The sequence below is a fragment of the Notamacropus eugenii genome, chromosome 3 (genome assembly GCF_028372415.1).
Source record: "Notamacropus eugenii isolate mMacEug1 chromosome 3, mMacEug1.pri_v2, whole genome shotgun sequence".
Classification (NCBI taxonomy): Eukaryota; Metazoa; Chordata; class Mammalia; order Diprotodontia; family Macropodidae; genus Notamacropus; species Notamacropus eugenii.
The window spans coordinates 329,115,900-329,137,814 of NC_092874.1; the positions used below are offsets into that span (position 1 = coordinate 329,115,900).

Genomic DNA, 21,915 nt, shown 5'->3' on the forward strand with positions numbered 1-21,915 from the left:
AAAGAATGTGTTCACAAGTGTCTGGCAGCCAGCATTACCAGACCTCAGGTGAATTTTGGAACTAAGTAGACATACTATTATTCACAGGTGAATGACTTTGGGCATTACAATACCTATAATTTATTAGCTGTTAGTGAAGACAGCCATTTAGAAGAAGGAGAGATGAAAGCTAACTTACTTTCTTAAGAGTGGGAAAGGATAAGAAAACAAAAGAATTTAAAAGGACCAGAACCTTCAACAAAGAAGTAAAAGCTCTCTCATTTGATAGCCACAAATCCTGGGACAGTGGGGTCCCACGTGGCTGTCATATTTTCCTAAGGAAAAAATAAATAAATAAAAAGTCTTACTTACTAATGTTAATTTCAGGCGGCAGGCTGGTGCCTAGGGTCCTTCCACCTTATTAGTATTTGGGTGCTCTGTTCATCTTTCACAGAACTTAAGTATGTCTCCTTTTCTTAAACCAATGGTAGAAGAGACCCAGCGTTGCTCCGCCCTACTAGTTGCCCATTTTGGACTGGTAGTGATCAAGTTCCTCCTTCCCACCCTATACTTCTCTCTTCCGCTTCTCTCAGGACTGTCATCTCTTACCCAGCAATTATCCTAATTAGAAGGTTTAATCTCAGCATTTAAACAACGTACAAACCAGTTCCAACACAGCCTGCAATTCAAATGACAAGAGAACAAAGAGAGTAAGGGGTGTAGCAATTTTATTCCTAATTTATGGAATGTTGAGGATCTCTTCTCATTGCTCATCATGTTAAAAAAAAAAGTCAACCCTGCACCAGTACCTTTTCACAAGAGGCATCATTAGCATCTGTGTGGAAAACACCATGGTTATGCCAGCTACAATAAGGGAAAAAATATTCACTAACGCTGCGCTTCAAAGTTTGGTAAGTAATTAAACGCAATGAAAGCTGCTAAGGCACCACCAGGTGGAAAGTTGCAAGACCTGTGGTAATAAGTCAACATGGGGAGGTTTTGCAAGAAATGTTTTCATGTGGCACGCAGCTTGGATTAAGTCATGCAAAGAAAAACATAGCAGGTTTCCATTAAAAATGTGCATGATTTTTAACTGAAGTTGGCAGAAATCATTAATTGCTTACAAGGGCATTTATGTTCATTTATAAGCATGAATCTACCTGGCACTGTAATACTGCCCAATGTCAGAAATTTCATTTTCACAGGCACAAAGAAAGTTTCAGTGACTTAAAAGGTGGGCATTGAACAAGTCAAGTTACTATTATCCACAGGGCATATTAAAGAAGCCCTTTTGTTTTCAAGATTGCAGTTCTATGGCAATTCTATCAGATAAAAGTTAAGTAGCATAACTTCAAAGAACAAAAATCTTTAAGCCTTTAACTATGGTGACTAACTGTGGGGATTAGAGAAGAAGCTACACTGAAGGTTCAAGTAAGTAGCACTCATATCTTCAAGGTATTAACAAGGAAACGTGGAAAAAGAGTTTAAATCATACAGCATCAGAAATCCAACTCATGGATGCAAGTGAACAGCTAAATTTTCTTTAGAGAATTTTCATACACTTCTCTTATTCTCCACACTGAACTCTTCTCATTTGATAAAAGGTAGAATTCATATTATGATAGCATCATATAGTCTTTTACCAGAAAATGAGAGTTTTAAACACATAGCAATTACTGAGCAGGTGTAGTTCAAGTAGCTTACCGAATTATTCACAGTCCTTTTTTTTTGGTTGTTGCTAGTAAAAGTACAAATGTGAGTTTACATATTGCAGCCTGGTTGAATAAACTGTGCATGGATATAATGGATATATTAGGCTGTAAGAATCAATGATTATGAGGAATTCAGAAGCCCCTGAATGAACCGATGGAGAATTTTAAAAAGCAGGACTGGTATATCAGTAGGCACAAAAAGTACTGCAACATAAATGAAAACACTAAAAAGAAACTGAACTCAGATTAAATGTAATGAACAACATGGTGGGGGGCAAAAGGGGAGGTGTGCCGTCAGAGATGTTCGATGTGGGAGCTGGAAAGGAATGCCAAATGCCATACACACGTTGCTGGACGTTGTTGTGTTTCAGGTATTTTTATTTAACTGTTTTTCTAAGGCAGAGGGGGAAGGGAACAGGAGGGGAAGGCCATATACTAGAAAACGAGTGTGCTATAAAGAACAAAAGGCATCAACAAAGCTTTTTTGTTTTAAAGAAAGATATTCTAGCCCATAAAATAAGGCATTCTTATTTTTATTTGCTAGAACTTGTCTGATCTTGAAAGCAGTCTGCTTATACTTAGAAAAGTTACCTAATAATTTGGAAGTTAAGGTCATCTTATTTTTTTAACCAATCAACTGGTATGGAGACTTTCCACAAAATTCTCGCTTTTCTATACATATATATATATTTACAAGTTTAGACTGTTTAAAAAATCAACATCAAACACAGTTTTTCTTCACACAATACTTTTGTACCTACATTCACTAGAACATAGCATAAACTTTTTAATAAAGCAAAACGTTGATATAAGCTTTAATGAGAAACAACTTTCAGTACCTTAATTTTGCACATCATTTTGATTCACATTAAAAAATTTTCTCCTCTATTTTAATTTGGTAATCACTTGAAAACAATTTACCAGATAGGCAAATCTGGATGTTCTTCTGAGAGTTTCAATAAAATTCAAGCTAAACAGCTGGAAAACTGGCAAAGCCAAATTTCAACAATTCCAAATGTTAATATAAATTTACCTTGTCTGAAATGTTAATGCTAAAGAAATAAAAGGTGATATTCTTTGATCCTATCCAGGGTCCAAAAATTGGTTCATAAATTGACAAAATCAGACACCTGAGACATAAAAATAAAGGATATACTTATAAGCATTGTGCTACAGATGAAACAAATATAATAAATAATTTTTCCAAATATTTGCATATTAAATGTTTTATTATATATTAAATGGATAAAGATGGGAATGTTTCAGTCAGCTACAGCTCAAGTTTTACTTACAGGAATAGGAGTATCTAATTTAAACCAATAAGAGCACCAAATTTAAACTTTCCTCCAAGCAGTTATATGTAAACACTGCAAGTTCAGTTATTTTTAGTGATCCTACTGTAATCACCAACCACTATGCTACCATACTATTCACGGTGCAATGAAAACATTTCTACCAAAGAACAGAATTCCTTTACAAAAAATAGCCAATTTTTTAGGACTAAAAAGGAAGCAAGAGACAACAAGAATCCCATTTTAGCATAGGAATTCTGCAGTAAAGCATTTTAGATTAGAACAAGGACGTTCTCTGAAGGACAGACACAATCTGACTTAAGTTTTCAAATATTTTAAGCTACCAAGCCCTATTTAAAAAATCCCCACCCGAGTAAAGATTGAGAAATGATCTGATGTCTCCACTAAGCCACTCACAGTTTTTCCATATGAGTCAGAGAGCTTAATTTTAAATGCTAAAGAAATTACCGTCTTATTCACTTTTTCTAAATGCATACGAAGCCTATTAAAGTCATTAAAAGGCATCATGTATTTTTAAAAAAGTCTAAGTATCTATCAATATGAGGAGTCCAGGATAGCTATTTTTTTCCAAAATGATTAGTATAAATATTATATGAGAGGCTGAGGAAACCCCAGAGAAACATGCCAAAATGCCAATATTCAAAATTTCAGCAGCATCACTAAGTGACAGCTACATTATAGAAACTTTTCACAGAACCCACTCTCATCATGGAGCCAAATGACAATGCTCCCATAAGATCCCTATTACATCCATTTCTTTCTTCAATATTCATATTAGTAGTTCCTATAGGCAGCATTCTGGGGGAAAAAAAACAACTTAGGAGTCAGAAGTTCTAGGTTTCAGTTTACCTTTTACCAACTATATGATCTTGAGCAACTCACTTATTCTACAAAACCTGAACCACAAAAGTAGAAAAAAGTTTTCTAGCTCACCTGTCCCATAGGACTTTGAGATAAGAAAATGTCTTGTCAACTGTGAGACACTAAACAAATTTTAGGGCAGATGTGATCAAACTGTTTCCCCCTATTAACTAAATACTATTGCCTCTCTCTGGCCCACAGTACAGGAGGAAGTAACTATTCATGCACCAGCATGTAAACATCTACCAACAGATGGGTTACACTCCCAGCAGGGATGACACCCAGATCCGTACATTTCCTTAATATTCAGACCATTAATTCAGCAAGACGATGCAGGGAATACCTGCATGAATTTTTCTTTAAACTCTCTTCTCCCTATTTACTTTGATTTCAACAAGTATTTAGAGACTAGTAGTGAGTGCTACACACACATGGGATCAGACAAATAGCATTAGTCTTCAGGAGCAAGTAACACCATGGAAGGCAGCAGTTATAAACTAGTCCTTTAATGCATAATTTCTCACCTGTTTGAATGTGTAAGCCCTGGTTAAGATTCTTGAAGATAGCAAAAACAGTAACATAAAAGTTATGGGCAGTACTTTACATATACTTAAAGTCGATGGAGTTCAGAATTAGAATAAAGGATGCAGTGTTGTGTGGACACATTGCCCCACAGACACTTAAAAACTATGTAATTAATACATGGTTGTCTAGTTTTCACAAATGTCCTAACAACAGTGTACTGCTACCCAACATAGCTATCAATCATAGAGTGTTACTGAGATAATCTTGAGTGTATTCATCTCCCAATCATAAATTCCAGAAAAGCCAATAAAGGCTGAAGTATCAGGAACATGGAAACGAATGAAGAAAAGTGACCATGTGCTGGGAGCTGGGCTCCTTGGGGGGCAGGGATGGTCTTCTTCCTCTCTTTGTATCCCCAGTTCTTAGCACACTGCCTGACATATAGTAGGTGCTTAATAGATTTTTATTGATTCATAGAAGAAGAAACAAAATGACTGCGACTGGCCAATGGATTAATGGAGATTTGTTACAGAAAAAAAAAATGATAAGAATTAGGTTGGAAAGAGAAGAACTGATGAAAGCTTAATGGTTTAAAAATGGTTTTGAGAGTTTTGAGGGCAGGGTGGATAGGTAATTAAGGTCTAATTAATACAGTAAGGAAAATGAGGGGTGTGTGACTAGCAGATGAAAGAGTAAGGACTTAAGTCAAGGATGAGCAAAGATGAGTTTGCAGGAAAAGTGGGAATGGGGACAGGAATCCTGGATACTAAAAGGTGGTATACATGCGGACAGTTACAAATGAGTCAGAGCAGTGAGGGAAATAAGTCTGAAAAGTAGAACACTAAGTCATAAGCAAATGCACAATTAACAAGATGGTACAGCAGAAAGAGCATACTCGCCTTGGAATTCACATAGCAGCTTGGTCACTTATACCACTGTGACCCTGGGAAAGTTATTTCATTTCTACTGATCTCAGTGTCTAACATGCAAAATGAAAAAGGATGCACTTCAGGGCTGGGGAACCTGCTGCCTTGAGGTCACATGTGGTCTTCTAGGTCCTTGGACGTGGTCTTCTAGGTCCTTGGACGTGGCCTTCTGACTGAGTCCAAGTTTTACAGAACAAATCCTTTCATGAAGGAGATTTCTCCTGGGAAGTCTGGATTTCATCCAAGGGCCACACTTGAGGACCTAGAGGGCCATATGTGGCCTCAAGGCCATAGGTTCCTCATTCCTGCACTAGATGATCCCTAACATTATCAAAACATTTCTAGCTCTCAATCCTATGATCCCGTAAGAAGCCAGTGTTCTTAACCACAAGACGAAAGTGATCACTTCGTGATGCACTGCCCAATACTTCTTCAGGTACCACCTGCTTTTCTAATGATGTACTCTACCACCACAATGAGGCACTTTATGTTGATTTCCTAGTAGTGGTGGTTACTGTACAATGAGCCATCAACATTCACCCTCTAATGATAATGGCACAGAGAAAAGTGATGATTAAACTGCTTCTGATCCAGCAAACCCTCTTCTGGTTATGCATCCTAAAAAGGTCAGACAGAAACCAAGGTCAAATATACACCAGAGATCCCAGATTTTTGAGCAGAAAGGGGACTGCCAGGTCATCTAATCTTACTCCTTCATTTTACAGTAAATGAAATTGAGACCCAGCGAAATCTCATGATTTGTCTAAGGTCACATAGATATAACATGTGGCAGAGCCAGCATCTGAATTCAAGTCCTCTCCCTCCAAATCCAGTCGTCTTTCCGCTGTACCTGCCACGAAGAATACTGCTATCGATGAACACTTTAATGAGAGGCTGCAGAGAATGGCGATAGAGTGGGTACCCTATGATGGGGGAAAGGCTGAAAATAACTATGGTATAATTAATACAACGGATGATTATTGTGCCTTTAAAAAATGACCAAAATGAAGAATTTGTTAGACGTAGTAAGATTTATGTGAAATGATGTGGAACAAAATAAGCAGGACCAATAAAACAATATCAACAATGGCTATGATAACATACACGAAAACAGCACCAAAACCTGAACTCAAGGGCAATGGGAAAAAACCAGTGGAGGTCCTGGAAAAGAGGACATGATATCTAATGAAAGGTAATCCTCTTTCACAAAGGAGAAGTTAGGGCCTGCCAGGGCACAGGAATATACATTGTCAGACAAGGTTTCTGTTTCAGGGTTTTGATTATTATTTTCTGCCATAAAGGGGTATATATGGTAAATGACTGTGACATAAAGACAAAACAAAACATTTCTCAACAAAACATTTTCTCTTAAAAATAGAAGTGTGCATTTGCAAAATGGGTGGGACTGAATCAAAACACAACAAGAAGGCAACTGGTGTATTAGGAATGAAATTTACAAAATTCTTATTAGCACTGATTAGAACCAGCTAATTTAACTATTTTAAAATAATTTTTCTAAATGACTCAACTGTGAAGTTTTGGAGGGTATTTTAAATTTCAGAGAGCATATTTCCAAAACAGTGCATACTTAATTTCACAAGCTAAGGAAGTCATCAATAGGGAATTTCTTATCTATCCCAGAAAATTAATCCAACAGGTGATGTGAAGAATTACTATAATTAAGCACAAGGAAATGTGAGCCAGATGCTTAGTATGTTTGCATTTTCTCCCAAATAATGCCATCACCCAATTGTATTTAATGGAAACTCATTCATTACTTTTCACTTAACAGATTACTATTTATAAAAACAGAGATATAACACAAGAATATGATGCTGGAGGGATTTACAAATCTATACCAATTGGTAGTATCATTTTGCTTCAACTGATGGAAAGCTATATGGAATTGCATTATCATTTAACCTACAGAATTGTGTGATGGAAAAGATCCTGACCTTCCCCATTTATACAGACTGTCTTCAAAATAAACTCAAAAGCCTTTGCACATTTAATATGTCATTTGGGCTCACAACAGCATTATAGTCTGGAGAGGTTATAACCTAGGTAGATAAGATGGGGTAACTGAGAACGAAGATGCTCCCTCTTAGATTCTGCTAGTCACCAAACTCAAGTAATATAGCTCTAGGTAGTCAATATCTACTCCATTATTGTAGGTAGCAATTAAAGGCAGCAGCTGAGTTCATTTTTCTGTGTTGCAATGTTCCTTCTCTTCTCCCAAATTAAAGTTACAGTACGCTATCTAAAGCTAGCCACAAAAAATGAGGATTTAAGAAAATATGAAATATATCACGTAGGTAGGCATTATTTAAAGTAAGAGAACATGAATAACTGTTCGTGCCTTGTTTTGTGGCAGTTGGATAGATTTCCCAGCAGCAGCCATAAGAAACCACTATCATTACAAAGACACTGAGTCACCCGAATGAGGTCATTGCAACAAAACCCACCATTGTGACCACACCTTCCTTTTGCCAGGCATTTACCACTCTTTAATGACTGATGTTCTGAGTCCCAAATCACTGTCCTTACATTTAAACTGTTTGGTCCTGCATATAATAAAAACAAATGTTCTTTCAACTCCATTTTGGAGCACTCAGGATCTTTCTGTCTCATTCTGAAAGTAAGGAAGGTTTCTCTCATCCCAACTCCCCCCCCCCCCCAATTACCTTTACTTTTAGAATCAAGTCCCGTGAATTGGTAGGTACTTCGTAGTACCCAATTTTTGTGTAATGGAAACTTAAAAAAAAAAAAAAAAAAACGATGGGTGGCTAGATCTGGTAAAGTCCCCTTTCAGAAATCTGGCCAGCCACATTCCTCTGCAGTGGAATTGTAAAGCTAGTAAAGGCAAAAACTCACAAACAAAACAGACCACAAAAATAAAATGAAATGCCACGGGCAACGTCTTGGTCAAATCTAAAAGAGATTCAAGTTAATATGTAACATAACCCCACCACCTTTTTCATGGCTTTAATTATTACAGACAGTAAAAAAAAAAAAATTCCGTCCATCCCTGTTTAGTAATGTTTTATTTACCCCTAAAGGCTAAAGCTTTCATTAGATACAGAAAAGTTGTGCTCAATTCAACACATATGGCAAGATCTCCGTGAGGCTTGTACATTAGTGTCAAGCTTTCCTGAAAACTGCACACACAGTTCTATGAAGCTGCCACTATGATGTGCCTATGTCAGAATTTTTCTATGCAATTAATGTGGCACATTTTTTAAAAAAAAGTTTCTCCTTTCCTGTTTTCCTGCTATGCATTGATCTCTTCATAAACGTTTTCTATTTTTAAAAAAGAACTGATATTTACACGGCAGTTTAAGGTTTGTCATTTCTTAAAACAATTCTGTGAGGTACACGCTTCAGGTGTATTAAAATCCCCATTGTACAGATGGGAAATTCAAGCACAAAAAGTTTATAAATACTTTCCCCTGAAAACAAGGGCTGGTAAGTACCGGAGATAGGGTTCAGTACTTAAGTGGATGTCCTCTAATATTGCTTCAAGTCAAAAGGCCAAGGTAGTCTTTCTTTCCAAATATAAATATTTTACAATTTCTAACTGGCAAAGTCTTCTAAACGAAAAATCCATTTCAAAGTGATACCACAAAGTGGCTTTCTATTTGAGAAAGCAAAATGAGTGGGCAGTACAGGAAACAAAAAAAGTGGGAGAAACAATTCTAGTTCTACCAGATATGATAAATATGTATGTGTGTGTTTATTATATATGTATATATGCATGAATATATCCACATAAACACTGAAAATTTTATATTGAAGCAGGTCCCTAACCAAAGATAACAAAGACAAAAAAAAATCAGATGAAAAATGATTATGATATAAAGCCAAAAAAAAATTCTCAACAAAATATTTTTATATATAGCTTATCAGGATGGGGGAAAAAAACCAAGAGTGGAACCTGTCCTATCAAGCAAATAAACTGCTTACTAGTTTAAGTGCACTGGGAGGTACATTAATTCTTCCAAGTCATTAAGATGCTATTTATTACATTCAAGAAGGAATTTACTAAATTACTCACTTGGTTTACCAGTCTTGGGCCTTTAAGTACCTGGAGGTATTAATCTGTCCATACATCTACAGTATAAAAAAAATGTGCATATGCTTTAAAGGTAAGAAACTGAATAGGCTGGTCCCAAAAGGAAAGAAGGAGACAAAGGAAAAGTACTGTTCAGTATTACGTTAGACCCCATATTTCATATTCCTGTAATCTTATGACCTTAGGCCATGGAAAGGCATGTATTTGGGCCATTAAGTCTCTGTGGCTGTTGATCTCAAAAGATATTTAGAATTAGAAGGGAAGATTCCCATTTTTCTTTTCTTCAGGCTTAATGATGGTGACTGAGATTTTAGACAGGGAATTTTCAGGACACACAGCAGTTGGGGACAGTCTTAAAGTCCTTGCTTTTTATCCCTTATTCTTCTACCTCAACCCACTTCTCTTTACAAAGCAATTACAATGAAGTTTTCCAAAGGCTCTAATGTTGGAAACTAAACTTGGGTTTGCATTCAATTAGCCTGCTTTATTAGCAGAACTCGCACACCAGGACACAGATGATCACATGGTGTTCATTTGCCTTTGGTTCTCCAAAAATCTTTCCATAATGGCAATATAATTCCCAAAGTGGAAAATGAGAAGCAGAATGAAAAGGTAAGGCTTTAAACATTAAAAAAAAGGATTCTGGTTTTAACTTGCTTTCAAGGAACAAACCCCTCACTTGAGCATCAGTGCATATGAAACCCAAATGTGAACTTGTGAGAAAAGCAGCATCACATCATCATTTGCAATGACATTTCTACCCTTTCTGAACCCCAACCCTGGATTATTCTCACCATTTTCCTTCTCTGCTCCCACCTGCATGCCTCTGAGTGGCTGTGGAAGAAGTCACATATACCTGGTACCTGAATATACTATAAATGCCACTCAATCTCAATGAGGCAACCAATAACCAAACTACCTTTTCTTTCTGGGGCAGAAAAAGTCCTAGAAAAAGTTATCTATACCTGTCCACTTTCTCATCTCACTGACTTCTCAACCCCTTGTAATGAGCCTCTAAACTCATCATGAAATCTTTCTCCAAGGTTACTAATGACATCTCTTTATCATCAAATATGATGGTATCGAAGTCTTAATGTTCTCCTCGACTGAACAGCAGCATTCGACACTGCTGATTGCCCCTTCTCTTCTGGGCTGTTCTCTCCTTCTTAGCTCTTCATGACAAGGCTCTTTTCTGATATTTCTCCTGGCTTTCTGGCTATTCCTTCTCAGTCTCTTCACTTTGTCATCATTTATGCCTCACACCCACTATCAGCCCTGTTCTGGGCTTTCTTGCCTTCTCCTTCCTGGAGTTCAAGTACTGTCTCCATGGAGGTAATTCCAAGATCTGTGGAACCAGAGGGATAGAACACTGGACCTGGAGTAAGGAAGATCTGAATTCAAATCTGGCCTCAGGCCAACTGTTTGACTCTGGGCAAGATGCTTAGCCTCCAATGTAGGGTTGGGGAACCTGCGGCCTCAAGGCCACCCTCTAGGTCCTCAACCCAAACTTCACAGATCTGTGGCCGTGAGGTCACAGGTTCCCCACCCTTGCTCTAAATGTCTGCCTCAGTTTTCTCATTTATAAAATGGGGATGATGATAACAGCATTTACCTCATGGGGTTACTGGGAGGTTAAAGATGCAACAGAATTGATGAAGTTCTTTGCCTACTTTCAAGTCCTATGTCAATACAAATCATTACCATTTACTGCTCTCCCTGATCACCAAGCACCTTTTAAACAACTGCAATGCGACGCTGCCAAATGATCTCAAACTCAACGCGTCCAATATAGAAATCCCCCCTCCCATGTTTTTACCCAAATCTTTCCCTCTCCCTAATGTTATTTCAATAACAATAATAATAAAAAGCATTTCTGTAGCACTTTAAGGTTAGCAAAGTGTTTTACATGTTAACCCATCTTTTCCTCACAACCACCCTATGAGATGGATACTTTTATTATCCCCATTTTAGAAATGAGGGCACTGAAACAGAGAAGCTCCCTCTATCAGTGAAGTCACACACTTAGACCCTTTCTTCTTATGATTAATCACAAAATAATTACAGAAGGACTTTATAGTCTTAAATTTTGCTTGCTGATCAAAGGAAATGAGATAAATCATCATTCTTGTCTAGTTATCTGGCTCATAATTTACTTTATCTTCTGTAAGCTATTGACCTAGATGAAGCAGCAGAGGACCCAGGAGAGATAAGAAGTTGCATGTTTCAGATGAATTAAACCATCGCCACCACCACCGCCGCCGCCATCACCACCACCACTGACGCCATCACCACCACTACCACTGCTGCCATCGCCACCACCGCCACCCCCCCCCCCACCCATCTGGACTGCTTCCTCCCCTCAAGTCTCCATCCACACAGCCTAGGATCCTGATCTCAAGGGCCCTGGACGTAAAAGTGCCCTTCATACAATGGCTCTGCTTTTAGCCTAGACCTTGCAGCCATCGAGGAGAGCAATGCCCACAGAGAAGGCACCAGTCATCTCTACACCAACCACTAGCTGTAACCCACAGGGAAGGAAAGGTACCCTGAGAAAGAAGCAGGACATGCACTAACTAGTTCAATCAAACTCCTGTTACCTCCTTGAATACTACCTTTCCTCAGGGCTTGATGGGAGCCAAGAGCCCCAGGAACAGCAGCATTCCCTAGACCACCAGATTTTCTTCCAGTCCAGCTCTGATAGCCAACCTTTAGAGAAATCCTTCCTTGTGGAGTTGCTACCTAGCCAACTGTTTCTGCGGGTGCTGCAATCACAAAGGCACAGCCAGTGAAGATCCAGAAAAGAAAGTTCATGCCACCAAAGTCCTGGGCATTGTCAAATGGCTAAATGCTGAAAAGAGACATCTTAAAGAAGATGCATTACCAACTGCATTGCCTGCTGCACCCTTCCATATGACTTGAAGCTGAAAGCTTTGTCTTTCTTATTAGAATGTGAACTCCTTTTCTATTTATATCCCCAGCATTTAATCCAGCGTTTTGTACACAGTAAGCACTTTCATTACTCTGCTTCTACTGCTACAGGTATATGGAATGTACTTATGGATTGATGACATAATACAGATGATGCAGCCAAGCTCCTATTTAGGTCCTAAGAGCTGGATTACATGACTTGGGATTCAGAGTGAGAAGGGATCCTGGAGCATTTTACAGAACTGGAAAGTTGGGGGCCTGAGAGTTGAAGTGACTTGTCACAGATAACAGTAGTGAAAGCAGAAAGGTGGAATTCTCACCCAAATATCTTTGTAGGTGCTTCATATAAACAAGTAGAGAACACAAATCTAGCAATACACTAAGTTAGAAATAGCTGAATGAACTGGGATGCTTAGGCCAGAAAGGAGAAAACCTAGATTTTACTAAGATGTTTCAAATATTCCAAAACTAGAGGTTATATGGTATAGTCCAAAGGGCAGACAGGATAAAAAGGCAGGAGGCAGCTTTCCACTTAATATAAAGACTTTCTAACACTTAAAGGAATCCCAAAATGGAACGGGACACATTATGATTCACTCAAAGTGTTCAAACAGAGGCTGGCCATGACAATATTTAAAGTTTTTCCAAACTCTGAGATTATGATGCTATGTTGGAACTTTATAAGTCTTGGACTCCACCCCAGGAATTCAGGCTCAACAAATATTTTCTTCCAAATCAAGGCAGTAAGTACATACCTAATGCATGTGTGTGTGTATACACACACACACACACACACACACACACACACACACACCTCCAAGGCATTGAGATAAAAACACAAAATGAAAAATAGTCCTTGACTCCTCATGGAGCTTACATTTGACTAGGGGTAGGAGAAGAGAGACATTGTAAAGAGAAAAGTATTTTGGAGGCCAGTTAAGAGGGAGATAGAATTACCAATGAGAGGAATCAGGAAAGGCATTTGAAGGGCAGCAGGCAGTATACTGTCTAAGCTGCAAGGAAGCTACAGATTCTAAGAGATGGAAGTGAGAACAGACCACATCAGGAGATGGAACACCAAGGAGGCCAACCTGTTAGTAACACAGTTTGCATGATGGGAAATAATATGAAAGAAACCAGAATGGTTGTGTTCTAGAGGCAATAAAAGAGTCTCTGAAGATTTCTTGGATGGGAAAGGTTTAGGAATGTTTAGGAAAATCATTTTTGGCACATGAGGAAAATGGATTGGAAAAGGAAGAGACCAGAAGCTGACAGTCCAATTGGAAGGCTGGTTCAAGAATACAGGCTAGCAGTGGTGAGAGCCTGCACAGTGAGGGCCTCTCCATGTAAGTAAAGAGAGAAGGCAACCAATGAGGCAGATGGTGAAGGTAGCATCAACATCTTTGATTAACGCATGAGGCTTTAATTAGTTGAGACAACAGCAGTGTAAAAGGATAATAAATGCATTTACTAATTCCTCTTTCCTGCTTTTGTCAAGTTGGTTACACAGCATGCTTATTATTTATTTGCTATTTTTAAAGACTGTCTTGTTTATGCTTTGTCTTTTTCTTTCTTAAAAATCTTTTGTTTTCTGAGAAAGTTAAAAATAACTGTCAGAATTTTTCCAGCTAGAGAGACATCATGCAGTATTTAATTCAAGCCCTATCCTAGGAAACTGAGCCTCAGGGAAGTTAAGTGACTAGTGCTGTAACTGTGTGGTAAAGCTTGGACCAGAACCTAGCTACCCTCATTTCCAAGCCAGAGACGTTTCCATTACATAATATTAATCCTTCAGACACTTTAAAGTTAGTGCCACTGTTTATTTTCTAGATTCAACAAAATTCACTTATTTAAAAGGATTTTCTCATGAATACCATTTTTCCATGCCTTTGAGTACCTGGGTTGCTCTCCTCTGGACCCTCCTCAATTTCTGTCCCTCTAGCTAGAATCCAAAATTGTAAAAAATAAATGAAAAGTCAAAATAATAACCTAAAACCAAACTTATAGGAAAATGACTTTGTGACTTTTCTCTTGCCATAACCTCTGAACACAGTACTAATGCTTTGTTAGAGGGTTTTGTTTGTTTTTAATTAGAGTACTGTACATTCTTACTTCCCTAGGTAATAAACGGAGCCTTGTGCTCTATTATGTGGCAATTCTTTTTCTTTCTTCGATATACTGAGTTAGTCTCTCTCTAATATATACACCTTTAGGTGAACCATGTCTCCAGTTTAACAAGGTCACTTTGAAGTCTTATCTTCCAAGGAGTTAACAACTATCAAATTGAGCTTCCTCAGCAAACTCCACAATCTACACACAACTGTACCATCCAGGTCACTAACAAAGGTATTAAATAATTCAATTCCTGGGTTAATTTCCATAAGATCTCACCCAACTAGTCCCAGTTAATGTGAAATCTCTGTTCCTTTTCCAGCTGTGCCAAACTCTTAGAACACAGTACAAGTCATATTATGTAATTTCTGTAGAAAAGATAGCAATGAACAAATAACCAGCTACTGCTGTCTGGTCTGGAAACACTGAAATATGTTCACAGGTTCTGTGACTTCTTAGACTCTCTTGCCATAATTAAAAGCTATTTTTTAAAAAGAATACTCCCTTTGTTGCTATTAAAACAAACAAAAATTAGCATCTATTCTTTATGAAGCTCCTCTACAAATAGTCATGATGCTATCTGCACTCTGGGACCTGAAATTAAATTAATTGGAAACAACGTAGTGAAAATGAGGTACTTAGAGGCTCCTGACTTTCAGTGCCCTGGTTCAATAGCCAGATTCTCTGCAGAGCCAGGTGTATACTGAGGATTTGTTTGCTTTAGCTACCATGACACAGAGGGGTTATATTATAGAGCTATTATCCATTATATTCAGTTTTAAAATTTACACAGATTGCCTAGAAACCAAAGTACAGAAGAACTAAGATTTTTATGCATTCGAAGTTGCCCGCTGCCAGAAAATACTTGGCATGCTCCCCAAACTACAGTCTGGGCTGAGCTTCTTGCTTATGTGTCCCGACATTCAAGTTAGAAGATCTCCAGTTTTCCAAGGAATTTAGTTATGCCAGCACTTTTAATGTGACTGGAAAAAATTCAAAAAGTGTCTTCAATATCCTGTTTGAATGTGCTTTGTACTTCAGGAAACTGCTATATTGCCTCCCCTCCGTCAGATACTGAGGCTTTTGATCTGGGAAATACAGGGGGGAAGTGGTAAAGTACTCCCTTTGTGCTGGGCAAAAAAACAGCCCTCTCACAGGTATAACAACATCGAAGGGTGAACAACACTGTGTGCGCTGAACAATTCCGATCTTAAGGTCTCCAAGTACTTTAAAACCACAAAGTTTCAGCACGTCTGAAGCACAGGAAACCTGGACCGGGGGTGTAGCAGAGGACTTATTTTTGCAAAAATGGACGACAAGTCAGGAAACTGGGCAAAAGTCCTCTGCGAGGCAGGGCCAAGATGGTGGAATAAAGTATTCTAGCTGAACTCTCTCAATATGAATCAGTTACAAAAGCAGAAAGAAAGGACTGAGGAAACTGACTTGCTCTGACAGGTAATAATCATAGCAACCATGACAATAATTATTTCTCCCAAAGACCGCAGGGTATTTCAACATATTATCACATTTACCTCTTCCATAGACTTGTAAGGCAAGTTAGGAGTGGTTAAAGACCACATCTGCTTGCAAAATACATAGACTACTGATACCAAAGTTATGTCACGCTTAACAATGTTTGGAATACACATATTTTGGAGGGTATCCTCCGAAATCAACAAATACTTGCTAAGCACCTACTGTGTCAGGTACTGTCCTTTACAGCAAAAAGGAGAAGTAGGCCAAGTCACATAAATTACAATACTGCTTCACTGCCTGAAGTCTAATATCCATTCTGGCAGTCTCAGAATAATTAAGAAAAGTATACAAAGTATATCAAGCATTTTTTCTTTTAAACTTGACCAAACTGTCTCTTCATATACACTTGGATCTTCCTACCAAGCTCTTTAGCAAGTCTATAAGGCAAGTAAAGGAACAGGGGCCAGGGATATCACCTCACCCATCATAATTCAACCCTCTAATTGGAAGGTAGGGAGGAGACATGAACAACTAACTGAACACTCGAAGGAGGAAAGCAGGCAAGTAATGATTCCTTATTATGTTAGAAAAATTGACTTCTCAGTTACCTAGCTAAAATCCATAGCAGACCCATCTAAGCCTTTTGCCTTTTAATCACTGTTTATATTTTAAAACAAAATATATAAACATTTAAACTCCACTGAGTCTGAAACGCTGTGAGATGGCCTTCACAATCTCCTTTTAAAGTAAATTTGTCAGTATTGCTAACTTAATGTTGGTTTCAAGAGGACTGGTAGTTCCCATTGATTACTACTTTTTGGAATTAATTTCTTCAATATGATCTTAAAATAAAAGTAAAACAAAAAATTTGAAAAGATATTGTAAAGATAAATGAATAAAAGGAAAAGAATGTTTAAAGCACAGTGAAACCCAAACCTTAGCATAAAACAGTAGTTTAAAAAAAATATTTCAAGATATTACATAATTTCTGAACACTTATTAAATAATATTCATGGAAGAAATTCATATCAAATTGATGCTGAAGCCATCTTTATGTGAAACTGTAAGGTTTCCTCCACAGTTTTGCATCCATGAGCACAAAGATATGTAACAGAGATAGAAGATATGCCTACCAAAATAAATCATGCCTACTATTGAAATGTGAAGGTTTGCCATAGTTTCTATAAAGAGACATTCAAGCTAAAGAGAAACCCAAACAGTCTTCCCTAAAATGATATATTAGTCTTTAAAGTAGATTTTAAACAAACTGCGTGCATTCAGAATTCATAATCTGCTTATCACAGTATGTGATTTACTTCATGACCATCACATCATCGAGGAGCATAATGCATGTGGCAATGACTGTAAACGCAATGTTTGTGGCCAAGCTAAGAGACAGACAGGATCAAAGAGGGTTATAAAAAGGCACAGTCTCACCAGGGTGACATTACACACTGTGTCTATGAAACCAGACTTTGCTTTCACGACTACAGCTTTCCCCCCATCTCTAAGTTATGCCATGCTTGGCAACACTTGGAACAAACAATTCTCCTCTTGGGGAGAAAAAAAAAAAAAAGAAAATCAGTCCTGAGGATTCAAACATCTGCTGAAGAAATCAATGTTACACTTGTGCTTCAAAAGAATAAACAGTTTTCTTTTGAGGCTGAAATCTAATAAAATTAAGAAAGAGGTAAAACCATGGGGCCAAAAAAAAAAAACCACCTTTAAAAAGGATTAACCAGATCACTGCCCCTTTTTCTCATTAAAGAGTTTTAAGGATTATTTCTCTCCAGAATATATGGACAACTCAGGTGTGTCATGCCACATGCTAAGATTATAAGTAAGTAAGATCAGAAGGACAAATTCTATCTGCATAAAACTGTAAATTTAAAAAAATCTAGAAGGCATTTTATTTTCATACTCCCAAATTACCATGAGAAACTATGTTAAAAAATCACAAAACTGAGGGTTTCTAATTGCCCTCAAAGAACTGAGAAGCTAAGCTTAGGCTTAAATAATAAAATTACACTTAGATATATACATACATACATATATATAGACCATCAAAATGACCACTTAAAATACAATAAAAAATTTTAAAATAACATCCATAGTACTTGGCACCAAATATATTTTTTTAAATACCAAATATCTTGATGGATTTTTTAAAGCAAATATGGTCTAGTTCAAAAGCAGGTGGACACAATTATTCATTACAAAGTCTCTTTATGATGATGGCAAATGTTCAATATACCTCCATTTTACAGATAAGAGAATTTAAGCACCTTAGTAAGAAAGGGCAGGAAAGACATCTGGATTGGTGGTTTAGATAATCCTGCTTTAAACAGTCGATTTGATGGTACAAAAAATAATTACAAATAGTATTATATAGTGTAAATGAGATTCACGATGAATTAACAAATTACCAATACAAATTTGCATTCCATCAGAGATTTCAAAGAACTGACTGATCTGTTAGACAACTGTATTTAAATTTTCATGTTATTCCTAGTTGTACTGTAATGTATTACAATATTCCAAGCTCTTAGTTTCAGTCATATTCTCTACATGTAGATCCTCCCAAAAGCAACATAAATATGAAATTTTGCTTTTAAAATAAAAATTAGAAAAGGTTAATTTCAAGAGGTATTGTCCAATTTACTTTAGGAAAATTTATCCTCAAAAGATAATTCACCCCAGTCAACTCCCAATGTTACCTCTTTTCTCTTTTTCTTTTCAGTGTTAGTACTAAGCATATTAAATTTAATACATACTTTAAAATAGCTGTAATAAGATATATGTTTTTATACATCTATATACACTAATTTTTTGTACTACTTCTCTTGAAATGCTTATCTGTTGATATTTTTCAAGTTCATAACTTTGATAATATTTTATTTTATTTTTTTACCTCTTTTCTCTTAAACATACAAATATCTAATACTATATTGTTAAGAGTATCACTAATTAATATCTGCTTTCCAACTTAAATATTAAATATTCAAAACAACAGTCTCATCTCATGGACTACATTAAATTGTGCAATGTTATGGAGTGATTACTAGCTTGTAATTATCATAATTGATAAATGATTGCTGAGATTATGTATATCCTGAAGCCTTTCAAAATAACTGATGCATGTACTTCAGAGAATTTTACAGATTTTGAAAGTTATAAGCTTGTGGAAGACTTGTGGAATTTAGGTTTAAGGAAGGAAAAAAAAGCCATTCAAATCAAAATAGGTAAAGGGCTTATAAAAATACAAATAATTAGGAGATACGGTATTTCCATTTATGGACTGGGCATCTCCAAATGGAACAATGCTGGCATGTGGTTACATACCCACTGCCAACTGTTCTCTTAAACTAAATTTCAAACCATTCACTGTTTCAGAAACTTAGTAAATAAATACCATGTCAGCATCCCAGGTATCCTACTATTCATGTGCAGTGTGGCAGAATGATCAAAAAGGCCATTATGAATTAAAATTTTTTGGAAGAAATACTACTTTTTAACACTGGGTGAAGCTGTGTGTGTGTGTGTGTGTGTGTGTGTGTGTGTGTGTGTGTGTGTGTGTTTGTGGGTGAGCCTATTTGCTCCTGTTAAACTCAGTATTCAAAACTCCACATTGTAGATATTATAATACAGTGAATCAGAACTCTATAAAAAATTAAATTAGGGCTGACTGTAGCTGATGGCCTGAAATTTTGGTTAATACGTGTGTGTGCGTGCACACGTGCACAAAGACATATACATAACACACACAACTTGTGAAAAGAGTAGGATAGGTGCGAGTTCTGGTCCTCATAGGAATGATCCCAAAGAGTGTCAAAATTTGATTGCCATGACACTCTAGGGCCTGTGGTGTTTGACATGGAGAAGCTGAGCCTGTTAAGACTGTCACACAGGCATGTTCTGTAAGGGGACTGAGAAGATGAGGAGGATTCCTACACTCCGCACATCAATGGGTGCCAACTTCTGCGAAGTCAAGAGTGTGCAGATCCTATTCTTTCCTTCTCAGGAAGAGACCTTTGTGTTAGGAGTTACGGGACACTGAAAATCACAGCTCCTGGATGGTGTTAACTTTCAGCACAATAGAGAGGATAGTTAAGTTTCAAAAAGCATACTTTCTGATAACTTTCAAACACACGTGGGGCATGTGCAGAGATTAAGTAGCATGAGGTGTCAGACTAACTTTTACAAAGAAAAAATAAAGCACAAATGACTTCTCTACTCTGCCATTCAAAAAGTAATTTGCTTGTTTATAATGGTATTAACTGTTACTTCTAATGACAGAAAAAAAGGGAAGTAGGAGATTATCACAAATCAAATATTTTGAGACCGCCCACTGTGTTCACTGAGAGACAGTGTGGTATAGAGAGCTAATCTCAAAATTAATTCCAATCTTTCCTGTGAAAAGACATTAGCTTTGTAACCAGCATCCCTAACTCCTCAGTTCTCTAAGCAATTCTTTATGATTAAAATTATAAAAGCATGAAGATCGACATCCATGGAGAGAAATTCCACACTGAGAGCTGTCACAGTGAAATGTCGTCACAGGTCCGAACCAAAAAACTGAATAAAACAAGTGATTCACGGTTCTGTCTTTTCTTTCTATCTATCTAATGTGGCAGGAGGAGGGTCATACAGTTTTCTGATGACATTCTTTACAGATCCATCTGCATCAATTCCTCATCTGTAATGTGTTCCAGTTTACTCAAACTGACTGTGTGAACCTCATTCCCCTCAACCTGATTTTTCAAAACCTGCAGAATTCCACGACAAGCAGCCACTCAACTACTGCTTAAAAGAAATGAGCCTTTATTTCAGACAGAAGCTTGATGACATAAAAAAGAACAAGAATTTTCTAGAAGTAATACAGTTTGTCCAGCCAGAATGGTGCAGAGGACAGAGCGCTGGCCTTGAGTCAAGAAGACGAGTTTGGATACACTTACTAGCTGGGTGACCTTGGGCAAGTAACTTAACCTCTATTTGCCTTAGTTTCCTCCACTAAAAAACGGGGATGATAAAAGCATCCACCTTACGAGGCTGCTGTGTAGACTGAGCAAGATAACATTTGGAAAGTACTTCTCTCAGGGGCTGCTACGTTACATGTAGGCACTACAACTTCTTTCTTTTCTCTCTCCTCCCCGGTTTTAGTGCTCTTGTCCATTCTGGGTCCAGTTCTCCATCCCCACACAGTATCTGTACAAAATATCTATAAGACAGATGATCTCTAAAGGGTTGTCCCTTGAACTTACGTCATAGTCTGGACAAAAGACATTCCAAAGAAAATCAATATCATTAGAATGAGGGGAAATAACTAAATGGGGGGTGGGGGAAATCTTTGAAGCAAATTTTTCTAATAAAGGTCTAATGTCTAATATTTATAGGGAGGTTATAAAAATATATAAGAACAAGAGTCATTCTCCAATAGCTACATGGTCAAAGATATAACAAAGCAATTTTCAAAAGAAGAAACAAAACCTATAAATAACAATATGAAAAAGTGCTCCAAATCACTAGTAATGAATACATAAAGCATTTATTAAGTGCACATAACGTGAAAAGCACTGTGATAAGTGCTAGTGATACAAATGGAAAGGTATGACTGTCCCTGCTCTCAAAGAGCTCACATTTTAATGGGGGAGAGAACACATGTGGAAAGTTTTAGCTACAAGTCACATGGAAATGTCTTGTGGTCCTTTGGGTGCAGGAGCAAAGTAGATGGTAATGACTCTTCTTCAATAACATTTCAATGGACAATCAGTTTCTGATGTTGAACCACCTGACAGTTCCAAGAACTCTGATGACAAGAATGTTCTGTTCTGGACTTTCAGTAACTGTGGCTGTAGTATCTGCAGAAGCATTCTCTGACCCGTATTTTTTCAGAGATTGCTTCCTCTCATGATAACTGTGGGCACTGGGATGGAATCATTCCTATTCCCAGTGCTCTTGGGTTCAGGATCCTGGGCTCTCTCCATCAGGATCTGAGGAGAGATGGTAGACAA

General features: G+C 37.4%; 1 protein-coding gene across 10 annotated transcripts in view; it reads right to left on the bottom strand.

The window, feature by feature from the left end:
• AOPEP (aminopeptidase O (putative)) overlaps nucleotides 1–21,915 on the bottom strand; it is a 553,954-nt gene that overhangs the window by 90,288 nt on the left and 441,751 nt on the right. Inside the window, exon 14 of one of the 10 annotated variants that reach the window (XR_011964390.1) lies at nucleotides 352–21,894. The exons of the other annotated variants lie outside the window; for them this stretch is intronic. The gene's annotated coding sequence lies outside the window, so the exon portion shown is untranslated. The remainder of the gene's footprint in view (nucleotides 1–351; nucleotides 21,895–21,915) is intronic. 10 annotated transcript variants of the gene reach the window in all.